The sequence below is a fragment of the Malaclemys terrapin genome, chromosome 7, assembly GCF_027887155.1.
Source record: "Malaclemys terrapin pileata isolate rMalTer1 chromosome 7, rMalTer1.hap1, whole genome shotgun sequence".
NCBI lineage: Eukaryota > Metazoa > Chordata > Testudines > Emydidae > Malaclemys > Malaclemys terrapin.
This window is the reverse complement of record NC_071511.1, coordinates 116842009-116868999: the sequence shown is the minus strand read 5'-3', so window position 1 is coordinate 116868999 and position 26991 is coordinate 116842009. Positions and strand designations below refer to the sequence as shown.

General features: G+C 43.7%; 1 long non-coding RNA gene across 3 annotated transcripts; it reads left to right on the top strand.

Moving 5' to 3' along the window:
• The first annotated feature begins 13375 nt into the window (after nt 1-13375).
• On the top strand, nt 13376-26242 carry LOC128839925 (uncharacterized). Of its 3 annotated transcripts, none has more exons than XR_008445573.1 (5): nt 13376-13620; nt 14618-14673; nt 15608-15639; nt 22589-22714; nt 24756-26242. It is a non-coding gene; the product is annotated as an uncharacterized LOC128839925 (long non-coding RNA). The 3 variants fall into 3 exon arrangements; XR_008445572.1 differs by having other exon boundaries at nt 22547-22714; XR_008445571.1 differs by having other exon boundaries at nt 22544-22714.
• Nucleotides 26243-26991: the final 749 nt, after the last annotated feature.

Below are 26991 nucleotides of genomic sequence, written 5' to 3'. Positions count from 1 at the left end.
GATTCACTGCACAGAGCAAAATAGCAGCTGTGTTCAGATCCCAGCCTTTCTCTGTTGGGAAAGAATGGCTATTAGTCATGAAAACTAGCATGCTCATTTTCTCCATCCTGGGATAATGGAACACTGTGGGCCTGATCCAACGCCCATTGACATCTTTTTCATTAACCTCACTGGATCAAGATGAAGAGGGTTTGTTTGTTTTTAAACAGAAAGGCAGAAACATTTCCATTCCCCCCTCTCTCCCCCCATGTAATTTAAGGGCAGGGGAATTATTTTATTTGCTACAAATAAAGACAATCAGTAAACAAAATGTACAGGTCCTGATTGGGGAATATTTAACAAGATTGACAAGACAGTTTAGGCTACAAATCCCCAGGTCTGTAAACTAACCCACAAAAGCAGATCCCTGCACCCATATGGAATACCATTTATCTCTAATGGGTATGTCATTAGCCATCTGCAAAATGGTATCTAGTTACTTGCTTGCTGTACCCCTCCCGGTTGGTGTGAAGCTTAGCTAATATTGGCAAAGTCTTTAAGCTTCTCTACTTAAAATCATAGAATCGTAGGACTGGAAGGGACCTCAAGAGGTCATCTAGTCCAGTCCCCTGGACCCATGGCTAAGGACTAAGTATTATGTAGACCATCCATGGTAGGCATTTGTCTAACCTGCTCTTAAAGATCTCCAATGATGGAGATTTCACATCTTCCGTAGGCAATTTACTCCACCCTGACAGTTAGGAAGTTTTTCCTAGTGTCCAACCTAAATCGTCCTTGCTGCAATTTAACCCCATTGCTTCTTGTCCGATCCTCAGAGGTTAAGGAGAACAATTTTTCTCCCTCCTCCCTATAACACTCTTTTATGTGCCTGAAAACTGTTGTTATGTCCCCTCAGTTTTCTCTTCTCCAGACTAAATAAACCCATTTTTTTCAATCTTCCCTCCTAGGACATGTTTTCTAGACATTTAATCATTTTTGTTGCTCTTCTCTGGACTCTCTCCAATTTGTCCACATCCTTCCTGAAATGTGTCACTCAGAACTGGACACAATATTCCAGTTGGGGTCTTATCAGTGCAGAATAGAGAGGAAGAGTTACTTCTTGTGTCTTACTTACAACACTCCTGCTAATGCATTCAAGAATGATGTTCGCTTTTTTTGCAACAGTGTTACACTTAACTCATATTTAGCTTGTGATCCACTATGATCCCCAGATCTCTTTCCACAGTACTCCCTCCTAGGCATCATTTCCCATTTTGTATGTGTGCAACAGATTGTTCCTTCCTAAGCAGAGTACTTTGCATTTGTCCATATTGAATTTAATTTTTACTTCAGACCATTTCTCCAGTTTGTCCAGATCATTTTGAATTTTAATCCTATCCTCCAAAGCACCTGCAACCTTCCCAGCTTGGTATCGTCTGCAAACTTCATAAGTGTAGCCTCTATGCCATTATCTAAATCTTTGATAAGATATTGAATAGAATCAGAGCCAAAACTGATCCCTGCAGGACCCCACTCGTTATGCCCTTCCAGCATGACTGTGAACCACTGATAACTACTCTCTGGAAACGGTTTTCCAACCAGTTTTTAAAACATAGTCCCTTGGAGTTTCTTTTTCATTCCCTTTGGGTTTCTTAACAATTAGGGTGCGAACACAGTATTGCCAAGTCCAAATGTTCAGCAATCAGGAGTCTGGCCCTAAAAGTCATGAGAGTGGCTTACAAATCATGAGGTGTCTTTAAAATAATAAATGTATGTGTGTGGAGGGGGAGGGTATTTCTCTTCTAGCTACATTGGGACAGAGTGTTAAGCAAAAGGGATTCACATACGTTGGAGGCGACCACTGAAAATGAAGTTGGCAGTTGTAGCATTAGCAGGCAGTGAGGTGTGTTACAAATTATGAGCCGTAAAACCAATGCCTGAATCAATGGTTTTTAGCTTCCAGGCTTGCCTTTTGATGGTATTGCGCAGGTTTCCTTTGAGGACAAGGACTGATAGGTCAAATATGGAGTGAAAAGAGAGTGGACAGCTTCCATCTCTGAACAGCCCTCGCAAATGCCCCCCGCATATTTTTCAGATCACTGTAAGCCAACTGCCCCACTGTTAATGTCTTTTACCGCACCTTGTAGCACAACGTTCAGAAAATAATAATTGGGCTCGTGTTTAGCACTTTTGCCATGTGTATCTGTGATAGGGAGGGGAGTTGCATTTGCACAGAGTGCAGGAGATAGAGGGGCTTTCGGCTGGAATTACAAGGCTGTGGACTAGCTCTATGCCTTGACCTGTAACAAAGGGCTGTAAATTCTTCAGCTCTTGTTATGTTTTCCAAAGGTCATGGTCTTTAACAGTTTGTTGAGTGGAGGAGGAGGAAAGACATCCTTTTAAATTGTGCAGTAGTGTATGAGGATTGTTTCCCTCAGACTGGCAGCTGGTGCTGACACAGTGCTGTTCTTCAGGTGTTACTTTGATGGGGACTGCCCCCTTACCCCACAAGGAGCAGCAGGGGTGGCGGGAACTTAACCAGCTTTGGTTGAAGAAGAACCTGCAGAGTCTGTCAGAGTGGGACCTGGAGCTGACTCTCTATCCTTTTCATTACATTTCAGATGGAGACCAAGCTTGGCTTCAGCCTAATTGCCTACAGCTATGGCCTGCTGAAATGAGCTTTTGCGGAGATCATGCACAACTGAATGATTGCCGTGCCAGGCCAGTATTGGTACAACAGGCAACCCCAGAGTAGTAGAGTATGGAGTCCTGGGAGGCAAAGACATTTAGGAACCCTTAGTGGGATGAGGAAGAGCAGATACAGTTTTACTGTGCCATGGGCTGTCTTTGTGCAGCAAAGCGACTTGGTGCTGTGTGATCACATTGCGACCCCACACCATAATGCAGCATCCATATTTGAAAGGATGTTACTATAGTAAATGTTGCGTTGGGAGGCTAGGTTCTCCCAGGCTTTCCTAGGCGGTGTCTTTCAGATGCATGGTTATGCCCTCCTGCTCTTCTCTGCTATTAAGATGGAAGGTAAAGATGCCAGGGCCCTTTTCAAAAAGACTGTTCCCTCCATTGCCTTCATATACATCCCCTTCATTGGATAACAGGTTTTAGACGACAAGGTTATGTGACATCTACAGCTGAGCACAAAATGGCTGTTGCATTTGCTCATTGCCCATATCCAGCTCCTTGCTAAGGCTTTGAGACCTAGAGCGTGAAGTATGTTATGTGAAACCAGATTCCTGAGGGAGATCAGGTAACTGGAGATGGCACAGGAAGACTCTAGGCCTGGTTCTACACACAGTTCCCATACAGTGTTCCCACTGAAGAGAAAGGGAGGTGGTTTGCTATCTAAGGCCCTGAACCAATACCCATCAGTAGCAATGGGACTTCAATGGCCTTGGGGTTGGGCCTTAAAAGAACAAAGTTTTTTTCACTACTCGTGCTGGTTTTCTCAAGGATAAATTAGGCTACGTCTTCACTAGAAATGCCGCAGTGGCACAGCTGTAATGCTTCAGTATAGGCAGTCAAAACAGTCCTGGGAGGGGGGTTTCCCATCACTGTAGTTAATCCACCTCCACAAGAGGTGGTAGCTAGGTCGGTGAAAGAATTCTTCTGTTGACTACTGGTGTCTACCCTGGGGGTTAGTTTATCTTAACTACATTGCTCAGGGGTGTGGATTTTTCACACCCCCGAGCAACATAGCTGGATTCATCTAACTTTTTAGGGTAGATCTGGCCTTAGATTAACAAATTCCGCCAGCGGACAACAACCACTCTACCTGCTGGTCTCTACAAGCACTTGTGTTCGGAGAGAACTCCCATTTGGCCAAACGGGTTGAGCTAGCTGGCCGTTAGGACCTTAAAAAAAGAATAAGGAGAAGAAAGCTTACTTTCTCCTAGGCGTGTGGTGAACTACACAAACCAAACCAACGCAAAAGACAGACTAGTAGAACAGGGGAAAATGCCATTAGTAAAACTCTTCCATAGTGACAAGAACTGTAATAAGACAAAGATTCTGTGTGTTTATCTTTTGCATGGAGGGATTAAGGTGAAAAGAAGTTCTGATACAAACCCCACATTTCTGTTCACGTTTCTTTCTTTCTTTTTTTGTTGGTGTTAAATGCATGTCTTTCCACCTTTTTAATTTAAAAAAGCATGTAGGTTAAGCCTACACTTCTCTGTGGCTAAGAGGAATGGGGTCTGATTGATTGTAATAAGGGACAGTCTAAATGAAGTGCTTGGACTTGCCCCAGGCTCTTCTATCTGCAGGTGCTGCTGAGCCCTCACCCATGAGAATGACTTTTTGGAACATAAGTGATTATTTACTGCTGAAACAAGCCAAAGGCTTTGCTTTTCCTCGCTGCTCCCAGCCCTCGGCCTCCAACAGGAAATGTATTTAGTTTTCAAATCCCTCTCCGAGCAAAAGAAATTCCAGCAAAATAGCAATAAACTTTCAGAGTCTCCTCTTCTGTACAACAACATTAGCTTGGGTTTAAAAGAAGATGTCCTGTGACTAAGCGACTCTAAGGCTGGGATGGAGTCGGGCTGTTGTATGTGGGAGTCAGTGACAGGACCCTGGAGAAGGCCACCTCACCCTATTCCACCCCACACCCAATTTTTGAAATGCAATAAATCACCCACAGGATGTTCTCAAACAATGCTCGCAAAAGGGCTCGTTGTCTGATCCTTCTCAATCTGTCACTGATTTCCCCATCAAAACAGTTTGTGCAACCAATCCCAGCTGTATCCCTAGTGTTTTGTAGCTAATAAATAAAATCCAAATGTTAATTCTTTGGCTCACAAACCTCAGTGCCAAGAAATGAATAATCTGTACAGGGCTAAACAAACAGTATATTGATGGGGTGGGGGGAGCAGGGTGGCTGAGTCAGAGAGACAGACATACACGAGCATAAGGACTGCAAATGGTGCATCAAAGCTTCTTCTGTCAGAAGAGTCGGACACATGCTATTTGTTTTTTGTCTGCTAATCTCGTTACGTGTTAAACTATTAGTATTTCCAAGCAACACTGTAGGCATTTTAAAACACAAAACCAGCAGAATTGTTCTCCTATACACTAACGTGTAGTAAGACTCGCCTTATTTGTCTTTCTACGTTAGCAATGCAACAGTAGCATTTGGCATCCATAGCTCTCGACAGGTGGCTAAATACGATCATCCTCATTTTACAAATGGAGGGAACTGAGATTCTTGGGATTTTCACAGGAGCCCAAGGGAGTCAGGCACCTACATCCCCTTGAAATTCAATAGGTTCAACTCCCTTAGCAAATCCAAACCATTTTTCCAAGGTCTCACAGCAAGTCAATGGCAGAGGCAAAAATAGGCCTGAAGTCTCCAGCATCTCAGTTTAGTGCCCTAGCCACTGGATATGGAACGGCCGTTACGGCAGTCCCTGGATACTGACCCCCATCACGGGACAGGGTATCAAGATTTGCAACCCCGACCCAAGTAAGGTGATTGGGGCTAGGAACTGAAGATGATCAATTTGCCAGTACTCCTGTGTGTCACACCTTTATCACAAGCCAAACTGCCCTTCTCCGATGGAGGGATAGAGCCGGTTTCCAACAAAAGCCGGGCAGTTCTATATGCTGGCTGAATAATGGAAACAAACATTGGTTGGAAAAAATATATTAAAGATCTCATAAAGTGTGTTGAATAAGTTGGTGGGTGACCTATTATTTTGCCGCTCTAATTAAAACAATAATACTTGAGTTCCTGATGATTCATGTTGGCTAGAAGGTGCTTAATTTGTGGAGGAAGCAACATGCTGCAATTTTCAGGTTGCAAAACTAGCTTAAATAAAAGACTTCTTCTGATCAAGGTCACATGGCATTAGTATTGAACAACATACACAAGGTTATTTGGCATTCAGAGGAATTCTCAGCTGTGTGCGTAGGATGGGTGGTTGGGGGTGGGGGAGAATTCAAGAAAAACGGGGAGGGGAATCCCTAATAAAATCACCGGTTGTGACAGGAAGTTATAAAGGTGGGTGAGCTAGTTAGGTCTGTCCAGGGTTAATGTAACTCATGTACTGTAGTTGGCACTTATGTGCAGATAACTGATGCTGCTGTCAGCATTACAGCAGGAAGATTGTATCTTCATAAGGATAAAGACTGTATTTTCACAAGGGTAAATTGATCTGGAAAGGGACATGTTAGGTATGACCAGGCTTTTCTTATGCTGTCTTTTATCACCTACTGTTTCCTTGATCAAACACACTCAACTTGTATGGTCAGTGCAAGGAAAGTCATGTTTCCCTTTATGCTGGATAAACCTCTTTGTGCTCCTTACAGTATCGCTGGCTCAATCTACCTATCTAATTACCTTCATGGCCATAGTACTGATGGAGCTGCAAAGGCAAGATTCTCCTTATTTTGTAATGTCCAGAGTTGTGCTAGATATTTCACAGAACACAAAAACCATCATAGAACCATAGGACTGGAAGGGACCTCAAGAGGTCATCTAGTCCAGCGCCCTGCACTCATGGCAGGGCTAAGTATTATCTAGACCATCCCTGACAGCTCCAGTGACGGAGATTCCACACCCTCCCTAGGCAATTTATTCCAGTGCTTAACCACCCTGACAGTTAGGAAGATTTTCCTCATGTCCAACCTAAACCGCCCTTGCTGCAATTTAACCCCATTGCTTCTTGTCCTATCCTCAGAGGATAAGGAGAACAATTTTTCTCCCTCCTCCTTGTAACAATCTTTTATGTACTTGAAAACTCTTATCATGTCCTCTCTCAGTCCTCTCGTCTTCAGATTAAACAAACCCAGTTTTTCAATCTTACTTCATAGGTCATGCTTTCTAGACCTTTAATCATATTTGTTGCTCTTCTCTGGATTTTCTCCAATTTGTCCACATCTTTCCTGAAATGTGGCACCCAGAACTGGACTGATACTCCAGTTGAGGCCTAATGAGCGCAGAGTAGAGCGGAAGAATTACTTCTCGTGTCTTGTTTACAACACTCCTGCTAATACATCTCAGAATGTTTGCTTTTTTTTTTTTTTTTTTTCTCAACAAGTAACATAGTCCTTGTCCCCAAACAGCTTATGAACTATACTGATGTGACATACGTAGGTATGAATAATAGTGGGAGTGAAGGAGATATAGAGGGAGAAGAAGGCAAAGAGATAAAGCAATCCCTTGTCTACACTGAAAAGGGATTGCTTGTATAGATATACCAGTAGAGCTTTAAACAGTGTCTGCACTAGTGTGGTTTGCTGGGATATTGGTCACAGTTCTTTTGCTGGTATAGCTTTTACCAGTTCCCCAAACAGAATAAGCTATATTGATAAAAGGACTTTTTTTGCTAGTATAAATGCGTATAGCTATGCTGGTAAAACTTTCTAGTGTAGACTAGGCCAGCAGGTTTTGCTGGTATAGTAATACTGACAAAACCCTCTGGTGCAGATACAGTTGTAGTTGTATGAAAGTGCTTAAACTGATATAGTTGCATTTATTGTAGGGCTTTTACTGACATAGCTACATTGGTAGAAATATTACACTCCGAACCGACATAGCTATGTCAGTAAAACGTCTAGTTGTAGACCAGGCCTAAGATCATGTGCAGACTCAGATTAGGGGAGGATACAGCAAGGCATCTGAATTAAACTGTGCTTGTTTTTTAAGAGAAATATTTGTTAAAACTGTTTATCACTGTATATCTTATTCTTGACAAAGATGCATTGTAGTCTTTGTTCTGTTCCGAGGACCCGATCCCATGCAGGGCTGAGACACAAGCTAGCTTCCTCTCCCTTCCACACAACATCACCCTGCAAAGCCTTACTCAAAACTTGAAGAGTTTTTGAAAAATGCGACTTTCCTTTCCAAGTGAGTGTTCTGTTTGGCACAGTTCTGCACTTCTGGGCTATGTCTGGAGCTACCTGAGGAAATGTGAAAGGCCGGAAATCTCCCGAGGCAGCCTACTTTGGCCGGTCCAAGCAGTCTGGTTGCTGTAGATAACCATCTGAATTTTGGCGCTCTTTATCTGAACCAACTTCACACTCTATGCCGCTTGAGATTGACGAATTCAGGGTTAGTGCAGTGGAAGCTGGCATCCCCGATTAAGAAATAAGTAGAGATTTAATGATTGTATGTGACCAATCCTAATAGTTTCTTGTCTTGTACTGGAGACACCCTTCCCTAGCACATGCTGGAGGTCAAATGTGGGAGGTTCGGATGGATGTCCATACCCCCGGAAAAGGAATTTCACACACTCACATGCTGTTAGAACATGTGCAAAAAGTGCCTTCATTTCATTTGCTCAAACAGAGTTAGGGGTAGAAAAAAACTCTAATAGGAGCTCTGGGAAAACTGCAGGGTAGCCCTCCATCCTGCCTTAGACACATCTATGAATTAGACTGAGCTCTAAGATTAGACCAGACAATTCATTGGACTGTATGGATCAGAACTACAAATTCATTCCCCCTCCATCTCTGACCCTCCACCCACCATTCCCTGCTCCTGCTGAATTGCCCTTTCTCAAAGAGATGACTTAGAAGGGTCTGTGCAGATCGTGGTGATTCCTTGCATGCTGCCCACACAGTAAGGTAGATAACATCCTAATGTTCTGAACAAAAGCAGAATGATGTGCTGAGACAGGGCACCTTGTGCTCTGTTGCTTGAAAGCAGGTGGGCATTGAGCAGTCGCTACCAGCCTTCATCATTTGAGGGCTTCCTAGTCTTTGATGTAGGAAGTAGTATAGAAGCCATCTCTCATGACGGTGAGTCTGTCTTTCATTGAAATGCTCTCTTTCCGCCAAAGCCCTGGGTTAGTGCTGCTGGGAATTGTTTCTTTATTGATGGCGGAGCACATGTAGGGCTCATAGATCACCTGTCTTATTGGTGTACTGGGGATTGAGGGGGATTGCCTCCAGGAGGGAGGTGCTGGCATACCAACACTGCCATTGATTATTCTTAATTATCATTTAATGTAACCTCCAATTAGAGTTAATCAATTGCCACTTTCTCCTGAGTTTTACTGCCGAGATGATTTAGAGCAAGGAGGACACTTGTCTTGAGCTTTCCCTGGCTTCCCAGATGGCTATTTTATATCCTTTTCTTTCATTTGTAATAGAGCCAGGCGAATAATTGATTTGCCTGAATTTAGTCTCCTCTTCTGCGTCAGATTTGTCCGCAAGCAGCTTTTGATTGTATTTATTAGTGAAAAATTATTTCTCAAGTAATAATTCTTGGGCTGCGGCTTGTGCATGAACAGCTGTTTGATAATGGAAATTCACGCTGTGTGTTTAGTTTTCATTAGATGTATAGTCAGGTAACATGGCATTGTTTCTATTTCCTGATTGGATAGGCATAACTCTTGGTATCCGATTTTGGATGATCAGGTTCAAAATTACTTTTTCCAATATTTGCTTAAAATGCTCTGGTTCCACTAATATTTTGGCCAGGAAAATCACTTGCTAATACATAAGAAGAAAGCAAACATAAACAAGAGTTACAAAGGGAGATTGCTTTCTGGCTGGGTTATCTGCAGGCGCTGAACCAAAGATCTGGGGATTGATCAGGATGAACTGCTACTGCTTTGGCTAAAGGACAACACTATTATATTAGAGGCAGCATCAGAGTCACAAACTTCCTAATGGTTCAGCCACTAGAGGTGGACAAAGACCTACCTTAGTATTGCTTCTCGGCTCCTTAGAGCTCAGATCATGTGTAAGTAGTCTCTCGGGCTACCCAAGGCCGTGATCAAGTGTCTTGATGTTTTTGGTCTTTTGGCCCTGAGATGAAAACCTGGTCTGTATCTCTTGGACCATGAAGTACAAAAATTATTTAATGTCAGTTACACAAGCATAGTCATTCAGTTTTCTATTTGGTTGAATAGTCCGAATTTTTGACAGGTAGTTGCCCACTCCATTGTAACAATATTGGTAATAGCTCTTTCTATCCATGTGCATTACAAAAATCATCAATTAAACACCACAATCGTTGTACGTAGGTCACCATTTTACTGGGAAAAGTGATGGGTCTTGCATCCTACCCTGACAGTCTGTAAATGAGGGCAATTCTGCAAAACAACCCTCTGTGATCTCTCTGAAAGATGAGGGCAAAACTAGTGGAGGGAAGTAACTATTCTCGCTAGGGCTCATTGGCATCTCAGCAATAGCTTATGGCATCAAAGGCAGCTCATAGGCACAGGTGCAAACTTTCATGCGGTAACTAAGCACCCCGACTTTCACAATCAACCAAAAATTAAGCTAATCCCATTTCAAAACAAGGCCAAAACAAGCCAATCCCTAAGAACCCCAACACTCTATGTGACTAGATCTCCATGGCATGCAGTCTGGGACTGTGGTGGGCCTGCTGTGCACCCCTGACTCTCTCTCCCCTTGCCCCTGCTTGCTGGAAGCCAATCCAAAAAAAGAAGCTACAAGCTACAAGCCAAAAACTAGCCAACAAGCTACTCACAAGCCAATTAAGCCAAAAACAAGCCCAATTTCTGCATTTTTTCGTGGGTTTGGCCTGTCTGCTCATAGGCCTAACAAGATCATTGCAGAACCCTGATTTCCATCCATCGCCAGAACTGCCTGTGCGGTGCAGTCTGTGTGCCGTAACCAGACTGACACAGGAAAAGATTGAGGCAGCCAGATATCCAGGGAATTATCTTCTCTACAAAACTTTCTCTCTAACCTTACCCAAGGGTGGAAGGATAGAGACAAGATGATAGCTGGCCAGTGTGTCAGCAGCCAACGGTGGCTGTTTGAGTGGTCGTAGAACAGCTCCTCTGTGCTTTGCAGAGGTGTCATGTATTGGCCAACTGTCTTTGGTTGGTCAGGTTGGCTCATTGCTCCTTCCTCCCCCCAGCCAGTGCTGCAGCAAAGTGGAATTTTAGTGCTAAGGGAAGGTGACAATTAGACAACCCTCGAGAGTGAAGTCCACAGATAAGATCAGTAAGGGCAGTGGCAGTAGAAGCTACCACCACCAACTCCTCTCAGGGTACCTTGGCCTGGCCTGGTGGGACCCCTGAAGGAAGGCAAAAGTAATTGTGGCTCCATGCTCATGGAGTTTCTCTTATGAGACTCCCAACATGGGTGCCATTTTTGCTGAGAGAATTTTCCATCTCACTAAACATAATAAACTAAGGGCCTGATCGCTGAGGAGCTGAGAACCCCCAACTCCCATAGAAATTCTCAGTCGGATTCAAGGGTGCTTAGCACCTCACAGGAAATACCCAGCTCCTTGCTGGACTTAACCCTAAGTTCCACATCTTTTGTCTTGTTTTAGAAACTATCAAAGTCATCAGGCTGGTTTAAATTGGGTACAACAGAGCTCTTCCTCTTCCTCTTCCTACACAGCCTGCTCCGACCTCAGCAGCTCGCGTTACATAGGCTTGTGTGTCCTCAGCAGCCAGTTATGATTTGGTTCAACATAATCTCTTTAGAAGAATTTAAGTTAGAGAAGAGTTTTAGTAAAAAAAAAAAAAAAAGGAACGGATAGAGTAAAGCAGATCCACTGCTCCGCAGAAATAAAAACCGACCCTGTGTTCCCCTAAGTACGTGGGGCTAGAGAACACATCCATTCTGTGATGAAAATAAAAAAATGTTAAAGCTTGTTTTGTTCCAATAAACACGGGACTTCAACTTTACTTTCCACAAAGCTTTGACAGGGCAATGGAAGAAATTTGAGCTATCTCACAATGTTCCCTTGGCATAACACGGTGCTTTCAGTCTCATTATTATTGCATTATATGTCGCACATCTGTTACTGGTCAGGAGCCAAACTATTTAATTCTATTAGATACCTCTATACAGCTAAGTGATAATCTACACCAGGTTTATGGAACAAGCACTTAATTCTTGGCAGGGAGCAGTTCAAGGCTCGCTACAAGAGCAACACAATATATGCAGCACAGTTGTAGATCAGTGTCAGAAACTGGCCAGAAATCATTTCTGCGTTCTTCTGCATGCAAGCATTCCAGTGTGGGAAACTATTCATTCAATTTATTGTTCTAACATCTGTAAGTTATTGTTGGGGAGGGTGGGGAGAGAGAAGGGGGGGGAATGCGCAGAGTGAAAAACGTTTACCTAACAAAATACTAACCCTTACAGGGGGTTTCACGTCAGCACTCTATAAATAATAGGATTCTTTTAATGCACATATGGTAGTATTTACCCTACGGAGAGGTACACAAATTCATGTCCTGTTCAGTAACTTCTGTGCCCTGGGGTTGCTTGGGCATGTATCTTTGCCATGCATATTTGAGCTAATCCATCTTTTATCTATTTAATGCAGCTACTGAAAAACAGGTTACGCTGCATTGCCTTTCTCCGTGTGTGCATGTGTGTGGGTCCACATGTCAGTCCTGGATTTAAAAATGTTGCTCTAAAAAGAATGAGCTCAGATACTCAGTGGGTGTAAACGGGCATAGCTCCCACTGAAGTTAATGGAGCGACACCAATTTATACCAGTTGATGATCTGGATTGTATTACTCCTTTCCCTCCTTCAGCACCATCTGAAGGCCACAAAACCCTTCTCAGGTGATAACGAATGAAGCCCTAGCAACATAACACCCTCAGCAAGGTAAGTAAATATGTGCGGGAAACTGAGGTACAAAGAGATTATGACTTGCTCAGGGTCACCCTGGGAAGTCTATGGCAGAGGTGGGACTAGAATGTGGCTCGCCTGACCATCAGCAGGGCCTGTACCTTTACCCAGCAGACGTTTCTTCCTTCCTCCTTCTAGATTGAAGAACTGGAATAATTCTGCAGCTCTGTAAAATATCCCCACCTACAAACTTCCCTGACCTTCTATTACCTGGGTGTGGTTTGGTTTGGTTTTGCTTTTAGTCTCTGTGCAGGCAATTGAACATATTTCTGAAAGAAGTGATGTCAGGAGTCTTACGTCTTCCAAGAACCGTTGTTTCCATACGCATGGGCTCTATAGACTGGGACAAATACATAGTTAGAGTTTGAAGGTATCTGGTCATTTGAATTGTGGTGATGGCCAATCTTTAAGTGTCTACAGCTGGAGAGGAATTCATTTACTGGATTGCCTTTAGGGACCATCAACATTTTTAACTGTCTTTTATCTACAGTGTTCTGTTCTTGCCCTCTATTGGGCATATAAACGAAATACTCTGAACTGATTTAATTCCTAAGGGCCTGATCCAAAACCCATTGAAGTCAATGGAAAGACTCCCATTGACTTCAGTGGGCTTTGGATCGGGCCCTTAAACCCCCATGTAAATGTAATTGCTGCCCATTATTGGACAATGAACGTTCTGTTAGCAGCAAGCTGATTGGCCAAATGTTCCATCCTATTACTGTTAAATATATACTAATACTCAAGTAAATGACACAGTCCCTGCCCTGGAATTCACTATCTAAATTCAACATGACAAGTGCAGCTCTGAACAAACAGGGTGAGAAAAGATAAGGGTGACAATGCTATCACATGGTGAGGCGCTGCAGAGTAGCCATCTGTAAAAGGAATTGACAAGGTTATGCTGCACTCTTGTAACTGATCCCTGAGTCCGAAACTGGCTGTCCCTATCGAGACTGGACAGGGAGCAGACTGGAAGCAAATCTCTGTGTGGGTGCTCATTCGGTCATTCCTGTGCTACACTCACGATGTGCGTATAAGCAGCTTGATGGTGAGGTTTAAAATTGTTATGGTTATTTTGTTACCTGCTTCTCCCCTTTCCTCTCCTCCCACAGGAAGGGTGATCCAGTGGTTAGAGCACTAACCTGTACTGTGGGAGACTCGATTTAATTCCTGCTCTGCCACAAATCCCGTGTCACCCTCGGGCAAGTCACTTAGTCTCTCTGTGCCTCAGGTCCCTGGCTGTAAAATTAGGATAATAGCACTGTCCTACCGCACGGAGATCTTGTAAGGATAAATGCATTGAAGATTGTAAGGTGTTCTATGGTAATGGGGGGGGGGAGCTGTATAAATACCATAGACAGATATACATACTTTTCATAGGCAGGACATAGAAGGAAAGCTATAGAAGGGACCTCATACTGTGAGGGCAGTGGCATGGCAAACCAGTAAGATTAGCTACACCTGAAAAAGAAACCAACCTTTTTTTTTTTTTGTATTTTTCCATGTTTTTGGCCAGCTGGTGAGAATTTCTGAAAAAGGTGAATGATTTCTTTTTAAAAGGGACAAAAAAATTTGCCACTTTAAAAAAAAATTTTTTTTACCAACCAGTTTTTCTAAATGACAATGTGATATTTTAGTGTTGTGCCTCTTATAACACACCCAAAGCATGGTGGATATTCACAGTAATAATACTTAGCATCAATATAGCGCTTTCTTCCCAGCATCTCAAATAACTTTATAAATAGGAATGAACAAACGAGTCCTTGTGAGGTTGCAAGATGTTGCATTATTAATCCTATTTTAGGGATGGGGAAACCAAGGCACAGAGGTTAAGAGACTTGCTCAAGGGCCAATAGATTGTTTGTAGCAGAGCCAGGAATAGAACTCAGATAGTGTGGTTCCTGGTACAGTGCTTTAATCACCCTGCTACTCTACAATTACCTTGCCTACCACCTCTTGTGTGACTATACGACATTCGTGTTACCATCGTTAAAAGTGCTGACACTTAAAAAATACTTCAGCTATTATTTGTTTGCCAATAGCAGATCCTTCCTGAATGAGGGCACTAGGGACCATGGCATGAGAATGCTATTGCAAGAAGGTGAGTGACAAGCATTTAATTTCCAGGGCTGTTAAACAGATTTTGTTGTTGTTGTTGAGCTCTTCCCGTGGGAGAGAAGATGATGTAAATGGAATACCCCAAGGGGAGTAGCTTGTTGAAACTTACCGTTGAGCCTGCAAACCAGACAGCGTACTCGAGTTAAATGTGCCAGCCCCAGCCTTTTATGTTAATACTATGAACAGAACATTGCTTGCTGTGTGTTTTGAGATACTTACCTTGTGGGCTGTCCTCAGTCATACAGCAATCTTGACTTTAGATGGATCGATTGGCTCCATTATTGTGCCATGGTGGTTTTGTCATTCACTGTTGTCAGTCATAATCTGGACTAGTCATCGGAATATAGATGTGGGGAAATAACCATTACTTCATTGAGTCTGCCCCCCTGCAACTATGGGATACAATCCCTCCTGAAAAAGAGGAGGCAAGACTGGGATACTTCCACCCAACACCCCAAAGGCCAAATATACTCATTTATTACAGGAGTGTGTGAGAGGGTGATAAATATAGTAAACCATCTCCCCATAGGGGAGGGTAGTCCAGTGGTTAGGGTCTAGCCTGGGTTCTTAGAGACCTAGGTTCAGCCCCTGTGCCTCAACTTCTCATCTATGAAATGGGGATAATACTACCCTACTTCACGGGGATTCTCTCTGGATAAACACATTAAAGACTGTGAGGTACTACAGTGATGGTGGCCATAGATACTGTTTCATCTGCACTAGCTTCTAGAGAATATAGGAATTTGATTTTTTCCCCATATCAACAGTACAGTAACCCCCCCCCCCAATTACCCAGAATGCCTCCAAATTATCCATATTTCCACACTATGTTGAATACCTGTGATATAGCACCATTGCTAGAAGCAGGCCTTCTAGCAATGATGAATAATGATTTTCATTTTCAATGTGCTTTACAGACATTAACTCATCCTCACAAGTTGCTTGTAAGGTAAGTAAGTAAAATAAAGTATTTCTTTTCCATGGGAGATTTCAAAACATTTGAATTGTGTTTGGAAATTTTCTGCAATTTTTTTTTTGGGGGGGGGGGGGAAGCGGGGAAGGAAATGAAGCCCAAACTCTTTTTCCATTTTGAAAACCAAAAAGGTTTTGGCTTTTCTAGGGTTTTTCCCTCTTTCTCTCCTCCCCCCCTCCTTTTTCCATTTTGGCATGAAAAGGGGAAAGAAGGAAAAAAAAGAGGACAAGGAGAAAAGGGAGATGGGGAAATGCTGAGATACCAAAATGCATTTCTTTTCTTTTTGTAATTGTTTCTTTGTAAAAGTGAAATTTTGAAAAGTACAAACATTTCCATGTACACTTTAATCAAAGGGTAATTTTCACTGAAAAATATTGTTGAATGAAAAATGTCAACATCTCTGGGTATTATCATCTCCATTACATTGATGGGGAAACCGAGTCAAAGAGGCAAGGTGACTTAACCAAGGTCACAGAGGAAGTCACTGTCAGAGCTGGATTAGAATCAAGAGTCCATGGATCCCCATCCTATGCTCAGACCACATTTGTCAAAAAAAATAAAAAAATCACCCAGGTGACCCTACAATAATGGGCACAAAGGTACCAAGGATACAAAGAGCCCAAGGAAACCCTCCATGGGGAGAGAGCTATGGGTTAAAGTGTGCTCCTGAAACTTGGTGCAATTTCCTGCTTGAAGATCTCAAGGCATTCTGCCCCCAGGAGGGATGGAAGAGAGGCTGGCAGCTTTGCAAGTGGGGTAGGGGCAGAAATACAATGGTTCCTGACATGCCAACTGGTACACCCTGCCACTGATTCCCCCTCCCACAGAATCCCTAAGAGAGCAGCAGCATCAATGTTAGGGTGGATTTCTCCAGGGATCGCTGATGGATTTTCAGGGGAGCATCCTCGGCAAAGCAGCCTTTCTGTCTCTGTGGATGCCCCTTAAAATCTGTGATGCCCCATGGTGCATGCTCTTGGAAATGACTTTTTACTGGTTTGAAGGGTGTAATCATCACTCCCCTCCTTCTGATCTTTTTTCGGGGAAGGGGCACTGGGGTGGGGGACAGATATAGGGCAGGAAGGATGGGTTGCAGATAGCATAGCTCCGTGTTGTATTTCAATGGGATGGGGGGAAGCAACAGGGGTGTGGTGTAGTATGGGGGGAGGGGGAGGTGTTCGTAGATCTATAGATGCTTGCATTAATTGGCTGCAGTTTACAGCCTGGGTTTATCGCTCAGCTTTTAATTAACTGTTTCCGGATTTAATCTCACAAATGTTCCATCTTCGTCCTTGTTTAATCTGGTATTCTAATGGCGAGCTTATTTATGCAGGTCAATACTGTTTACAAACATGAAAGCCGCCTGTTGGTTTTTGAACTTTAGACACGATGACATCGGTTATCAATAGCGAAAGCAGCCTCAGCAGGTGGCATGTCAATATGCAGCCAGTCAATATTCAGAGAGCAGCGAAGATTAAAAATTCTTTTAGCAGGAGTGGAGGGGGCTCCCTGATCTCCTTGTCCTATTATCATATTGAGGATTTAGGATCTCCCCCCATCCTTTATTCCCCCTTCATTCCCAGCCATCTGAATGGAGCACTAATGAGGATAATCAGGTTATTCAAGAACATTCATTGTAGGGGGAAAGAAACCCAAAACCATTGCACAAACCTGCTTGGGAAGGTCTTTCTTTTTTAGAATTTCCTTCAGTTGTCAGCGAGTTTCTCTCCATTGAAGACTTGAGGTAACAGGGATGAAAGGTGGGCTTGTATTTTTCACTTGCTCTCAGGACCTACCTTACCATTTATTTAATTTGAAATTACTGATAGCGCTGATTATTTTTTGCTGAGTTACTCCAGTTTTTTGCTAGTGAAACTCCATTGAATTCAGTGGAGTTACACCAGCATGAAACTGGAGGAACATACTGGAAAATCAGGTTTAGGGGCTATAAAAAAAACACCTTTAAAAAAACCCATCTTGGACAGTAATGGCTTGGTTTTGCTCCAGGAATAATATGAAGTCCTGGAACAAAGGACTGGGTAACACTTGATTTAGGACCCAATCCTGCAGTCATTACTCCTGATTCTCTACTCCTTTGCACCTTGCTTAGTCACTTTCACTGATGCAAATGTATGTCTGACAATGTATGTCTTCCATCTGTGTTGCACAGGGGTAAATGACTAAGGCCCCCGTCCTGCAAAGACTTATGCACATGCTTATCTTCATGTGCTGTGCGTGGTCCCAGATAAAGTCAATGGAACGATTTGTATTTGTATTTGTATAACGTTAAGCACACGGGGAAACCTTTTCAGAATGAGGGCCCGGGTCCTGTAGAGAACCAGGTCAAAGGGCGTTTTCCTCAGTAAAGATTACAGATCAGGGCCTGATTCTGATTTTATAGCAGTGTACTCCTAATTTACATTGGTGTAAATGAGCTTGCACAGCTCTATTATTATTATTTGTTTGTTTGTATTACCATAGCATATGCTAGGTGCTGTACAAATATATATGTTAATTCCATGCTTGCTGTAAATATGGCTGTTAGTTGCTACCCCTCCATTCACAAGCTTCTAATAATCAATAAACCAGAGTGTTGGTGAGCCAGACGCATGCATACCCCATCCTGTCTGTAATAATACTTTGCACTTAATTACTGGCATTGGGCCTGTTTCTTTTCTCAGTTATATCAGGGCATGACCAGGTATAATTCCATTCAAATCAGTAACATTGTAAAATGTGTGCCTTTTGGTGTAGAACTCTTTGTATAACGCCAATGACTGTTTAGGAGTATGTTATCGGACTGCGCAGGACTTTAATAATTCACTTCCTTATTACACTTCCTATTATATTACACTGTGCTGGTAAGGCCTGGGCATAGATTAAGGGATCCAGTCCTTTTATTTAAACTTTTGCTTTGACTTTTAAGTGTCAGACATCTGCCTTGTTAGCTGACATTTGACACTTTGCTTATTTTTGTGTCCCTTTTCAATTATTTCACCAGGGACAGGCTCCTTCTGTTTACAATCATGCCATTTGCATGCGGATCCCTCGCATTGCTTTTAGCAAAGACCCTCCACAGAATCCCAAGAAGCTATTTTATTGCAACCTGCCTGAGGATTCCGGAGGGAATGTCATTACTTGGGTTGATTTCTTCCCCCCAAATTACCTGCGAGAGGGAGAGTGCTCATTCCTGAACCAACTGCCGGAAACACAGGATCACACTGGGAAGCTACAGTAATGCAATGCTCCTTAAAACAAAGCCCTGAACATATTTTTACACAACCCACCCTTGAATGCAGTCCCGGCGGCTACAAAGCTGCCCATCTTTTCTCTAGCAACTTGTGGTTCACCACAGCCTTTGTAACGTTGGCAGAGTAGGAGCAAATACTCGATCATTTCTGCTTTATTCTCTTTAGCCACAAAACCCAGCTCCCAAAGCGCAGTGCTGTTTTTAATAATGACATCTTGAGCGCCTTTCAGAGCCTGTCTGAAAGAAAATACAGGCCTTTAATAAGTTATTTTAATGCCCTTAACTCTGGAGAAAAGGAAGCAGGGGGACATACATCTCTGCAAAAGTTTCAGAGTCTGGAAGAATCTGATTCAGAAACAAAAGCCTTTTGAATCTCTCTTGATTCCCCCCCCCCATTCCTGATCTTCCCCTCTCTTTCTTCCTTCCTTCACGGTCCCCCCTCCCCTGCTGAGCAATAACAGTGCCAACTTATCAGATACGTTTAGCTGCCAGCTTCCCAGATCCTTTCCTTTGAATGTGACCCGGCAGCAGCTTGGTGGAACTTTTCAACTGCTATATGTGTCATATGCTATGAAGAAGAAGAAGAAAAACGGAAGTATAATGACTACTGGAATACATGATTCATGGCAAAGTCAAGAGTGGGGGAATGCGAGGCAATTTATTTTAACCCGTAAGGCAACTAACTATCCAACAGGAGACGGAGATGGGGAAACAAGCATTGTAATATTTTGCCTTCATCTGAGGATCTCAATCCCCTTATAATCAGCTATGAATTAAGGCTCATGACAGCCCCTTGGCAATGGCATGAGAAAAAGCTAGGCAGGGGGAGTGAAAATGAAGGGGCCCTGAAGCAATATGGATAGCAAGCGGGCTGTCTAAAGTGGGTGACAGGACAGTGGTTACACCTGTGCCACAATGGTTGTGTCATTCAATCAGTCTGACACGGGGGAAATGAAGCACATAGCCGTTAAGTGACTTGTCCATAGTAAGACGGCAAGTCAGTAGTAGATTTGAGATTAGGAACCAGGTATCTTGACTTCCAGTCTTCTGCTTTAACCACTAGATATACTGCCTGTCTTTAAAATAAAAATCCCCAGCGTAGAAACATGCAGCTTCACCTCCGTGAGTGCCTGTTCGGGAAATGGTCTGTTCTAATACATCTAATTACTATAAAACAATGACCATCCTGTGTGTCGTTGTAATCATTTTTTTAAAAAAAGGGGAAAGTATGACTCAGAACACTGGTCCTCCTCCCAGCACTGCCACTGTCTCACTGAGGCCAGTCACCTAGCCCGCTTTGTGCCTTAGTTTACCCCTCTGTAAACCAGATATAGTAATCATTTTTCATTATTAAGTACCTGGAGGAAAGTCTCAGGCGCAAATAAAGACAGCCCTTGCCCTGAGGAGTTTGCTGGTCCTCAGCTGCCCCATTAGCAATGTCAGGAGACTTAATGAATTACTTTTGCCAAGCGCTTTGAGACCAGGGGTTGACAGGCACTATAGAAATGTAAAATATAATGATTAATTGCCTTTTCTTGGTGGGAAGTTGGTCACTTTGCACCAAGAGAGGTCCTCTCTTCACTTTCTGTGACTGGCAAACCAGAGGGAGTGTTTAACTTTAAAAAAAAAAACCAACATCTTTACAAAGTAACAAATTAAGATGCAAATCTGGATGGGGGGGTTGGTTTTTTTTTTTTTTTTTTTTTTTGCTAATTGGCAGAAAATTAATGAACGTGTAGCTGACTGAGCAGATGCTCTCGTCAAAAAAGGCAGATTTGGAGTTTCTCTAACCCTCCTTTTTGAAAACACATCAAGAAGGCAGTAGCATGTGGCAGGTCAGGAATTAAGCGAAGGTAACTGTACAGATTGTAAAGAACACAAAGGAGGGTTTTATGCGTGTGTGTGTGTTTTTTTCTTCTCTCTCTTTTGTTTTAACTTCCTTGCATTGGATTTTATTTTATTTTTTTAAAACCCATATTCCTCTGCAGCTCATAATTAGCAGCCAGGCCTCTGGGACCTAATTAACCAATTCAATTAACAAAAAAAGCATACAAGTCACCCTGACATTTGTCAGCCATTAGGAGGGATGTGAGGCTGGCTGGTTCTGCCGACATACTAATGATGATTAGCTCATTTGCAGCTCACTTTTACCCTAGGTGTCCACCTGGAGAGACTGGCACAAAATGCTCTTCAGAGAGAGAGGGGTTGGGGCTGGAGCTGGGACTGGGAAGAACATGGCCATGACCCTCAAAGGGAGTTATGACCTTTTATTGAACGTACAATCAATATGTTTTTGCCTCAGTTAAGAGAAGCTGCTGTCCCCTCCACCGGCTTCTATGCTTGCTAACCTTCAGAGGAGCACTAGCCCGGAGAGCCGGGGTCCCATACTTGCCTCAGGGGCTAAAATCCCTTGTTTTCAACTCCTTCGATGGGAGAGGCCTTTCTTTTCCTTGTCGATAGCACTCTTTGCTTGCTTACCACAGCAGGGCTCCTTCGCTTGGCTGGGCTGTTTCTTAGTTCAAGCCAAGCTCTTTGTTCTTGGGATTGATTAACTACAGCACTCTATATAATATAGGCAGATATTTATATAGGCGTCGCTCCCGTCCCTGCTTCTGATCTTTCTTAATTTAACTCCATTTCCCCAACAGCTCTGGTTTGGTAACAAGCGGCTGATTACGATGGAAGTGAAACCCCAGAAAAACACGGGGCCGAAGTGCTGACAGGTTGAGGGGGCATGTGCCAGTTGCTTTCTAACACCCAAGAGCAACTTTCTCTTTCCCATTTAGGGGGGATGTCGCTGCCCGATTTCAGTCTCTCTAGATATTTGCGAAGTGCTTGTCATCCGAGTGTGCGCCAGATCCAGCTGCTGTTGAAATCAATGGAAAGACGCCCATGGATTCAACGGGATCAGGCCCTTGCAGCGCTTTGTCCAGAGGAGTGAAATTCCCTAATGCTATAAAGACTTCAGGAGAGGCACTGTGGGTGTAGGCATGGGGGCGGGGGGCAGCTATGGACTTGGATTGTATGCAGTGGAGAGGTGTTTTGCACCAAGTCCAGCCTGGTAGGAGTTTTTGGTGGGATAGGAGCATGGTCCAATGACTTAGGCCCCGGGTTGCAAGCTAGCCAGCATGGGTACTATTCCCAGTTCTGCTGCTGACCTACTGTGGAAAGTCACTACACCTGTTTCCCCTCCTACCTGTTGTTTAGTTAGACTGCAAGCTTTTCAGACCAGGGACTTTCTGTGCCCATGTGTAGTGGGGCTTTGTTCTTTGTTGGCCCCCTGGGTGTTATGGTAAATCATACCATAATAATGGCTAGTGCTTATGCTGATCCAGTGGTCACAATCTCCTATGCAGGGTTTACACAGGGGTCATGGCAACTATTTCCCTCAGTACATCTGGAGGGGCTGTGGAGCTGACCCTGCCCTCAGTAGCGCTGGTCCCCGCACCCGTTTATAGATCTCTACACAATCCATTTGCCTGGAATCTTCCACGAGCTTGGGTCTGTGCATTTCATTCTCCTTACCTATTATTCTGGTCTATAATAGTTGTCTACCTGCCCCAAGAAATGGCAACTTTGCAGATCACTGATGGATATGCATAAGTAGGTTTCAGCCTGGGTTGATGTTTCTAGCAGGTTTTCTGCTGATGGGATAAACTGTCACCTCTCTGTATCCAGAGATGAGAACAACAGCAAAGTAAGGATTGAAAGACACAAGGAATGACTTTTTACTGGAGCAGAAAGCATCCTGTATTTTAAAGGGATCCGGAAACTGTCCTTAATTTGAAGTCATCTTCATTCCAGGTATGTCTTGATTAATTACCATGAGGCTGATTAAGCATCTTGTGCAAAACAGAATCTGTCACACTAGACAGAGCCAAACATTCCATCCAGGAAATGTACAGAGCACAATAGTAAACATATAGAATTGGAACCATTCATGTATTAACAATCTAGTGGCGGCAGCCTTTTATTGTCATACACATTGTTAAACTCACAAAGAGCAACTGGTAGGTTAAACCTATTTTAGCTGGCAAAGCTCAACAAAAATCCTTGCCACCAAGCATTTGATACTGATCACAGTGTCACATCAGGGAACAGCAGCTCAAAAGAACAAGTCATTTTTATTTCTGAACTTTACAGGCAACATCCTCTCCTCTGCTCCGGCTCCCCAGGTCTTAGTCCTCTTAGGAGGAGGAGGGGTTTTTTTGTGTGCCACTCAATGACAGCAGATTCATGGGGGGAAAAAAAGAAGGAAACATACAATGCTGCATTGAGGCAGCAGAGGTGAACTGGGAATTCATTCAGTGTGAATGTCGTGCACCCGAGGGAAATCAAATCCAAACCTTGGAATTACAACAAAGGGCGTGGCTTCGGGTTTGACTTTTGACGGCACCATTTGGAACAATTATGGAATAAAACAGCTGCAGTATAGTGGTGAGATCTCTGACCTAGACTGTCTCCCTAGAGACATCCTAAATGGGAATCCACACAAAAACCTCTACTCAACTTAGTTGGCAGTAATTTATATATTTTTCCCTTTGCGTTTTCTAGGCAATGGGAAAAATATATGCCCAAATATATATATACATATGGTTCAAGCTAGCCCAAATCTGCTGACCTACTGGGCATGCTGAAAAGACACTTGTTTGAGAGGGTTTTTGGAGAAGGCTGAGGGTTTGCTTCCCATAATGATGATGGGGTGGAAAGGAGTTTCTGGAGTTTTCTGCCTGGCTCAGTTCCTGTTCTAATAGTTTCTTAATGCTGCAGGGGAGTTTATTGTGTTTTTAATGATGTGTTAGAGCCTTGTATTATTGTTGTTGTTTTTTAAATCTAAATAAATGGCCTTTGATTTCAGTAAGAACCTCTCACCATGGGTCACTGGAGGACCTTGGACCTTCAGCACAGAGCTTGGTCGCTGCCATTTAAATTAAGGAGGAATTCCACTAGCTGGGAGCAATTGTAGTCCCTTATTTTCTATGCTAGCTACTAGCAAGACACACACCCTTAGTTAGTATGTTACATGTGGACTGACTATATGGATGAAGATGGCTTTTGGATTAAGAGCTGGATATTTGCAGGCAGAAATGAATTAGTAATGGAGATACAGAGTCTTTGACCTCTAAATCATGTTTTCAAAGCCACCAGCAACCAAAAATTGCTACTATCTGATGGCTGGTTGCCTGTGAATGACAAATCAGTTGGTGATACTAGTCCAGTTCTTAGGGGTCAAATATCCATGTCACCCAATGTTCTTGCTAGTCTACTCAGCAGAGAAACCCAAAAATGAATGTGTATGGAGGCTAAAAGACCATCCCCACCAGAGATTGAACTGGGGACCTCCAGAACTAGAAAAGCATAAGCTGCTACAGCTTGAGCTAAAGACCTATAGCTGGGGTTGTAACAGATGTATCCTCTGCAGATCAGGTCACGCATAGCAGTCAACACATACACCCACTCATTTACACTAGCAATGAGACCTGCCATGAAAGCAATAGCAGCATCTCGCTTGACGATAACCAAGCAATGTAATATGACTCCATGACTCACCGCTGCCCCTTCTGGTTCTCATGTTAGCCCCCTCATCATGTCATGGCTGAAATGAGTTAACAAGCTCCTCAGGACAGTGATCATGTCTCCTAGTCAAGAACCCAGCACACTCCCGGGGCGAACGGTAAGATAATAAGGGGAAGCCCATCTCACCATCCCCAGGGCCCATCAAGAGGGATCTAAGGTAACCTATCGCCATCAGCATACCTAAAGAGACAGGCACAAGTTGGCTATTGCCATGCTTTTAAAGTACCTTAAAACTCTTCTCTATCCTTCCCACTGTGTCCGTGCACAGGACTAGTCCCTAGAAGAGGTGACAGTGAATGGATGCACTATTCAGACTAAGCCCCACCAACCAGAACTTCAGTGCCCTGTGCAGCTTGGATTAATTGACGGCCCCAACACTGACCAGTGGCTCTCACACAGGGTCCAGTGGTGATGGCTTAGTCACCGTTGAGAATGCTGAGAACTGAATAACACCCCTACCTGCCCTGGCATCTAGAGTAACACAGCGTCACTGCTCTGATGTGCACAATGTCTCCGAGGAAGGCATCTTGTGCCTCTGCCAGCCAGCCAAACAGCACCTGGGGGCTGTTGGCTCGGCCATGGAAGTAATGCTGTAAATTGAACCCTGCCATCTTGTGGCAGTTTGGCAAGAGACAGCAAGAAGAAAAGCCAGTCAGGTGGCCATGCTGCTCCAAGGCTTGCGGACTTTAAAGAAGCTTCCAAAGGATGATTATTGTCTTGAAAATGAGTATAGCACCGCTGCCAATTTGTGGTCCCAGAGGCTGTCACTATGTTGCGCACTATGGCCAGTTTCACAGTGACAGTGGGAATAGAACTTGCATCCTCCTCCTCCGAAAGGTCAAACACCTATTACTGTGGTTGGAAGAGACTCTCCATTAGCTTTGGAGACAATGACATACAGTTGAGCTGCTTTAATTATATCCACTAACGGGCTGTGTGCACTAGACGGTATATTACAGTCTTGCTACTTTTTATCCCTAGCAACTATTTCCCCTTTGAACTTTCTGAACTGTTTTGGGAAATGGCTTACCCTGATTTGGTTTTGAGTCTTCATTGGCTATCCACCCTCGACCCGAAAGAGACAGTTTCACTGGCTATGGCTTGGATTGGTAAGCACTTACTTGCATACGTATGTGCTGCTCGTGCTCATTAAAGCATTCACAATCTGTCTCTATGATGCTATTGATCGGGAAGAAAATCCCATTGCCAAGTTGCAAACAGAGGGCTGCAGAAGCCCGGCACAAATAAGACATCTCTGTGTGTTGTGGAACACTGTTTTTAGACTCTTAACACTGATAGTACAGGAAACATCTGGCTACCGCTGAAGCGAGAATTTACACGGCTTCTGAGCACTAGTCAGGGTTCTGGAAGGGGGCTGATGGTACCACAGCATGTGTGTTATTACATACTCGCTGAAATATTCAAGAACAACTCAAAGGGCCGATTGAACAGCAGACCACCAAACCACTACTGAAAAGAAAGGTGTTTGGTTAGAGAAACCACATGAAGGACCCTGGACTCAGCCCAAGATGCTTGTGCTTGAAAACATGTTTGTGTTTATTTCTTTGGCTGTTTGCTACTGGTTGAATTTTAAGGTTTCGTTTACCAGAAATTAAAAAAAAAAATGCCCCCCACAGTTCAATGTGAGCTTCATTTCCACAAAGATGGGAGGGCTCCCACAAAAACAGAATGGCTGCAGTTTTACAAAGCGATGGGCAATTTCTCTGGATAGTGCACTTCAGCTGGAACCGTTCTCAGAATTGGTTCTGGGCCATGTTCTCCCCTTGGTACAGGCCCAGTTCAGCCCATTCTCTAATAGGCTGAACAAATAGGTTCTGTGCAAGGAAGTAACTGGACTCAATCGTCCAAACCATGGTCAGGTTGTAGGGCTGCAGTGCAATCTCTCTGTAGGGCAGCTGCCCCTCAAGGCCCTGTATACAGGGGTTCCTGGAAAGTAGATCTACAAACACACACACATTCAATGTCTCTTTCTCCACCCTGTTCCAGTGCTCTCCTCTGTGTTGGAGAATATCCCAGGCAAGGGGTTGGAAATGTGCTGTGCAGCTGTACTGCCCTTCCTCTTTCCCTGAACCCCCTGGTAATGCTGTGAGGGGAATGTGCAATGCACATACACTCTCCACACGGGGGCAAACTTTGCTCTTCGGGTGCTTAATTCTCATTAGCATGAATGAGATTACGCGTTACATAAGATAGCTTGAATTTGTCTTACTTCATCTTCCAGCCACTGCATTTCGGTGTGCCTTTTCCTGCATCCTACACGCATCCACTGAGGTGCTCTGTCTTCTTCTAGTGGTGCTTGGGCCACACATGGTTGATAAGCCTGCTTCAACAGCCTTGGCGCTCAGAGGATGTGGGTTATACTAGCAAGTCAGAGACTGAGACAGCCTTAACCAGTTTGGGATCCTAGCCAGAATTTCTGGTGTGCGCTCACACTGACTTCTGTGGGATGTTAGGGTGCACAGGGGATGGCCCCTGCTCTATAC